General features: G+C 46.0%; 1 pseudogene; it reads right to left on the reverse strand.

Moving 5' to 3' along the window:
- Positions 1-828, reverse strand: part of LOC149358976 (uncharacterized) — a 32354-nt pseudogene extending 31526 nt beyond the window's left edge.
- Between the last annotated feature and the right edge of the window lie 5513 nt (positions 829-6341).

The raw sequence follows: 6341 nt of genomic DNA on the forward strand, positions 1-6341 counted from the left end.
CCAAGGACACAACGAGGATTGAACAGGACACACTCTGTCTTCCGCATGATATTCCTTTATGCCGGAATAGCGTTTTTCCAAGTGTAACACTCACTCGATAGTCCGATCCACTCTAATATTTCCCCTTATCTGCCGATTTAGTCATTGCGCTGCCTGAAATAATGGCTACGGCTATATTCGCAATGCGATCATAGCGACATAATGTAGCGCAGAGTAGGACAGGACACAAGACGACACGAACAACACGAGCGCTCGTGTTGTTCGTGTCTTCTTGTGTCCTGTCCTACTCTGCGCTACATTCTCTCGCTATGATCATGCACCAACAAGCCCCAAAAAAGCTACGCTTTAGAAATGCGATTAAATCCAAGTGACCATGATCAAATATGCATATATTCCAACTTATTGCCGCAAGCCGGCGCGTTGAAGAGCAGAGAATCTGTGAAAACATAAGCACGGATATCCCCAACTGCGTCCTTAGATGATGGCGGATTCCTTACTTCGGAACACATTTGAACGCTTACAGCTGCTTCCCAGTGCTTAAGCCTCGTAAACGCACCTGGCGGCCCTGGCGTTCCGGGACGCCGCGTTGGCGGCGGCGATGGCGTGCGAGCTGCTCAGGATGGCAGCGCGGAATGCTACAAAGGGCAGCACACCCGCGAAGAGCACCGTGATGGTTGCCAGGACCACGATGGAGAACTTGCTGCTCAGGAACCTCTGGGTCAGCGACTGCGGCTGGGCGGCCACCGGCACCATCTGCCGCGGCTGCTGCTGCTGCAGGTTCTCCGTGGAGATTGAGATGATGTCGTCGCCCGTGTCCTCCGTCCACATGACACTCTCTAGAGGAAGAGGAGAGCGGGCGGACAAGAATGGTAGCCGACGCCAGCGAACCGGTGAGGTAAGTTGAAAGGCCGCGGAAGCCTACAGAGCTCGTCGAAAGCTGACTGGTGAGCGCGTGAACGAGGCGCACTATGCTCGCGACAGTGCCCTAACGTTGACCTCTTCATCAAAACCACTCCGGTGGAGAAAAGATGAAGTGGGACTGAAACTTGCCGTATGTAGTGGCCTCCCGATCTTTGGCCGACGCCCCAGTGTGGGTATGTTTTGTTGTCAGAAGAGCAAAAACAGCGACAAAAATATGTCATGCAGTGAAAGGAGGGCACAGGAGCTAGCCTGAAAGTCAAGATGAAATACGCAGCCCTGCTGAGGGCGGGAAGAATTGGAGCGTCTTGCGCTGGCAGTAATGGAGCGGCTATGAGGTTGAACCCCTGCTCAGACATTTTTGTAACTCAAACACTCTTTGACGTTCTTGATAAATGGCAGTATTGCGCGAAGACAGAACTGCCGTAATATCAGGAGCTAATGAAATACGAACAACACAATTGCCACTTCAACAGAAAATGACATCATACCCCGTGGAAGTTCATTGCTAGCTCCGATGAACTTCTTTTCTAAGGCCCGAGGAATGTCTTTTAGAAGCGTTAATTAACCTCTCGAGTATTTGTTCTCCAGAAGACAATATTTTCGTGTTTTTGTGTTCACATTTCTGCTCTCTTGTTCGAGTTTTATTTATTGCTGGGGCTACAAGTTAAAAAGTTCGTGTGAGAGTGTCTTGAGCACAGTACCTCACTGCTGATCGTAGGGTGTGCTTGAGTGAGTGTTCCAATAGAGCGTTGGTTAGAATGTAGGAATCGTTCTTCTGATGCTTCTATTTTAAGCTGGTATTTTTAGGCAGTAGGCGTACAACCTTGGCTGGTAATTTAAAGAGAAGCAAGAAGTTCGAGCGCAAAACGGGAGAAGCAGTGGATGGTTGCCTATATTCTAATATGTATGCAGTGCATTTGAGGAGCAGGACAGTCGTCTGAATAAGAAAGGTAAATGATCGTCATAAGTACGTCATGATGTGTGTCAGACGCTTCTTCAGGAACAAAGCAATACGAGCTGCACGCTTGAAGTGGACCTTACGCCTGTTTAAAGACGGCAAAGAAGGACGCAGTGGTATGAAGGGCACTTAAAAATAATAATAAAAAGAAAGTAGGGGTTCGTCTAGCACAGCACGGTCTTGCACACATTTCGAAAATTTCAGACAAAGGAAAGCTTTCGCAATCGAACCAAAGATGGCACTGTCAAATTCTGCGACGGTGATTTGTTTTGTTAGAAAGTCGTATCTTTCTTCCTTCAGAGCTCTTCGTGCGTAGAACTTGCGGACAACCGAATCAAAGAAAAAAAGCACTCTAAGAAGAATTTATTGCCGCGGTCACAAACAAGTGCATCTTAACGAAATAAGTATATCAGATGTCTTACAGTAGTCTCGAGGGTGCTCGAAAAATGGGTTGAGCTCTTGCATCGAACGTATACTGTCGGTTCGATTTTGTCCTAAAACCAATGTACCGCGGTCATATAAAGGTCAGAGGTAACGTACATGACAAATGTAACGAGGTGTCAGTGTTGCGTTATCGCAAAAGCATTTCGGCCTTTTCGGCTTCCGCTAAATTATAACTAACGCGCTAAATAGAAGAAATGTACAATATTTTTCTTCGGGAGGTCAGACATATATCACGCCATTTTTCAGCTCACCGTGTCGTCCTTGCCTTGTGCCGTACGATATAAGTGCCGCATCCTTCAGAGTTTCTTTATTCATTCCTTCTTCGTACGAAGTATGATTCATAAGTCTTGTTTTAGATGGGTGCTTGTACTGACAGAAAACGGGATTCAGTGACCGCTCTTCTTGCGAGATACATGAATTTAAATGCTGCAGGTATATTCTGCAGCTTAAAAACGCAGAATTCTCTGTTTTTTTAAACTGGCTTATCTAGAAATTAGCCTAGAGTAAATTACGTTTTTGCCTCCAACCTCAATACCCCATGTAAACGTCGTTTTCGCCATTTGAAATCACTGCTAAATTACCCTTGATTTTAACATTCGACGAGACACCTGCACGACGATCATGATGAAACCGAGAAGTGGTTTACCTTTTCTCCTTTTATGGTAGGAAGGTAACTTAGAGCTTTTTTTTTTTTTCAAAGGTGTTGTTATCGGAGTACACTGCCTGCTTAGAAATATTGAATTACGCCATCGAGAAACAGAAGGAGAAAAAGAACCTCAGAAATGCTTTCGGAGACAACGCGCTTGATAAGATACTTATGCATTTGTAACCTTAAATTCCTAAAAGCTGCTAGAGATTAGAGATAATCAAAATTATACCGGGAAGAATGGTATATGTGAAAACAGTAACGTTGTCAGGTGACAATTGAACAACGTGAAATGTTAGTCTTGGACGGTACGAAGAGAAATTAAGCAGAAGTACAATTCCACTTGCCACAGGTCGTATACTACGTTTCATCGCTTGTGCTTCTTCCCCATTGTGTTAGTCTTGGACGGTACAAAGAGAAATTAAGCAGAAATACAATTCCGATTGCCACAGGTCGTATACTACGTTTCATCGCTTGTGTTTCCTACCCATTGTTTTACAGACTGCAGGTGCGTGTGTGATTAATATCAACGCCGGAAAGGAAAAACATCTCAGCACAACCCGCTGCTGCGGTTAAGAGTCTTTGGCGTTTGGTTGCTGTTACCAAGGTCGCGAGGCCGACTCCAGCCACGGCGGCCGCATTTATGTGGAGGCGAAATGGGAACGACGCCCGTGAGCTATAGAGCACGTTAGAGCAAGCAAAGAACCACAGGTGGCCTAAATAAATCCGGAGCCGTCCACTACGGTGCTCCTCATAGTCCATGTATTGGCTTCGGGGCGTTAAGCTGCACACTTCGCAATTATCTCAGCACCTTAATTGCCTAACTCTTTTCGGGGACTTATTCATGCCCCGTCTATGAGAGATTACGGGATTCCTTCTATTGGCGCATTGTGATTCTTTGTGGCAAGCTCTCTGGAATGCATGCACGCTCGCTTCCTCTCAAACATTCAGATACAAAGAAAAAAGCATAGAAAGAAATAGAGACGGTAAGAAGAAAAAAGAATGAGAGAAAAAGGAAGGAAAGAAATATAGAAAGGAAGAAAGAAGGAAAGACAGATATAGAAAAGAAGAAAGAAACGAAGAAATTAAGAATGGAGTAAAGAAAGAAATAAGGAAGGAAGAAAGAAAGAAATGAAGAGAAAGAAAGGGAGATATAGAAGAGCAAATGAAAGAACGAAAGAGAGGAAGATGTAGAATAGAAGAAAGAAATAAAGCAACAAAGGAAGAAAGAAAGAAAAAGAGGTATAGAGGAAAACAAAGAAAGAGGGAAGAAAGGAAGATATAGAAAAGAAAGAAAGAGAAGAAAGGAAGGAAATTAATTTCACGTGAGGTACGTTGACAGAAGTCAACAGGGAGTGCTGTGCAACCATTGCCAGAAATTTAATTTAGGAGGAAGTGTATCGTTTGGAGCTGTCATTCCTCCGCTGCTGCTTCACTTTAAGAAGAAAAAGAACTCAACTGCTTGGGAGAAATGCACACTTTATCAGCCCCGGAAAATATTTTCAATCTTGCCGTCTCGAGTGATGATGTGGCAGCTGGCATTTCAATTCCTGCGGTGCGCAACCCGAGTGCTGCAACGCCACATCGACTTCGCACTCGCCGCAAGCTCATCGCTTATTATTACTATTGTTGTTTTCCTTTTAGTCTCTTGCGGCGGCCTTGCGTTGGACAGCTGGCTTGACGCGAATACGAGGTCGCCTTTCTCGGAACTGACACGGTGTGTCTCAGTTAATAGGCCATCCTGCGGATTACGCGTCGGCGTCGAAGGGACGCCAAGCACTTTCTATACGATGCTGAGCTGAGTAATCGATAAAAGGGCCGCGTTTCTTCGCAGCTGGGAAAGACGTCGCTTGGACGAACCGATAGCCGGCTAGCCTTTGCCTGGCTGCTCGCGAACTAATAAAGCATTCCTGCAACAGCTTTCTCCTGCATCTCCCACAACTACGCTTCTTGCCACAACAAACACGTCATCGTGAAACGGCTCCTTGTTGAAATCTTCAATGGGTGCCTGCTGTCGGCGAGGTCGTCCCCGTTTCACATATGGAGGACACCCACTCAGAATGTCGCCGAAGTGCTTAAATCTTTTCCTGTGTCATTAGCTCTCCTCCTACCGCGCACTTGACCATCGTTAGCCCGCTAAGGATGAATGCGAACGCCAATTTCAAACGTTTCAGCGCCGCCCTTGAACATGACGTGCCATTTACCTTGAAGCTAGGAAACCACAGTTTAATTTTCTTTTTAGTGTCTATTTTTTCCGCGTGGCGGTGATTCTTGGACCGCTTGCAAAAACAGCGGATCGTAGACGCTGAGGACGGCCGCCTCCGACAGCGTGGAACGTGCCCTGAAATACGGAAAATCACGTGACTCAGCTACCTGCCCACGGCTGGCTTTAACGACGATCTCTGGTACAAAAAAAAAAAAATAGAAAGAGAAATAAATCGGTTTTCAAAATACCTACAAAAAGTATTTTAAAAGGCCAAAAACCAGGAAGCTAAAACCGAAGGTGAGTTTCAGCCCAACGATGACGTCGCGACAGACCGAGCTATGATGCGACAGGTACAGCTTGCTACAGTATCTATCGTGTTCGATTTGAATGGATAAACTGGCGACCGAAAGTGCCAGTTTGGGTGAATGTTTTTCTGAAACGATCAAGAGCTAGCTTTAGTTTTTTTCCTTCCAGAAACGCAGAGCGAATGCTCACGGCCGTGCATCCAGTGGGGTCACACACTCATGATTGCCTGCGGAAACCATCTGTATTGAAGACACAAAATAGGAAATTTAAAACTTATTTGCGCTGGAACAAACACGGCCCCGGTGCAAAATTTCGCGCAGAAGACCAGAAAAGTACACAGAAGATTCCTTGAAAATTTCAGTAAAATCCGTCGAGTTAGTAGAAACGTCGGAGTTGGCCGTAACATTTGTAGTTTTGCTTGCCATAATTGCGAAAGTGCTCACTGCTAAAACTTTAATGTCCGACACTTTGCCCACGTTGTCATCCATCATTGTTAATTAGTTAAGTAGGACGACATTCGACGACGTACAGGACGGCAACGCGGCCTGGCATAAGCAACGTTCGCTCCAGCCGGACTGCTTCGTATTAGCTGGGACCCGTCTGCTGCGTCGACAGCGAGCTGTTTGTTCCTGTGAAGGGCGCGAGCAGGCTGAATAAATCATGTTCGGCTCTGCGAACGTTGCCTACACACCCTTTCTCTCTCTCGTCTTCGTGGCAATATTTACCTTTTTTTCCGGTGCACATGTTTTGGCCTGCAGGCAACACAATAACACTCCGGTCTAATATGCTGATCGAGCGGCCGTCGCCTCGGCTTTGCGTACGACCCCTCATCGAATGATACCACGAAGAAAATACGAGCC

The sequence above is a fragment of the Amblyomma mixtum genome, chromosome 2 (genome assembly GCF_055824585.1).
Source record: "Amblyomma mixtum isolate Tamu chromosome 2, ASM5582458v1, whole genome shotgun sequence".
In the NCBI taxonomy this organism is placed as follows: Eukaryota; Metazoa; Arthropoda; class Arachnida; order Ixodida; family Ixodidae; genus Amblyomma; species Amblyomma mixtum.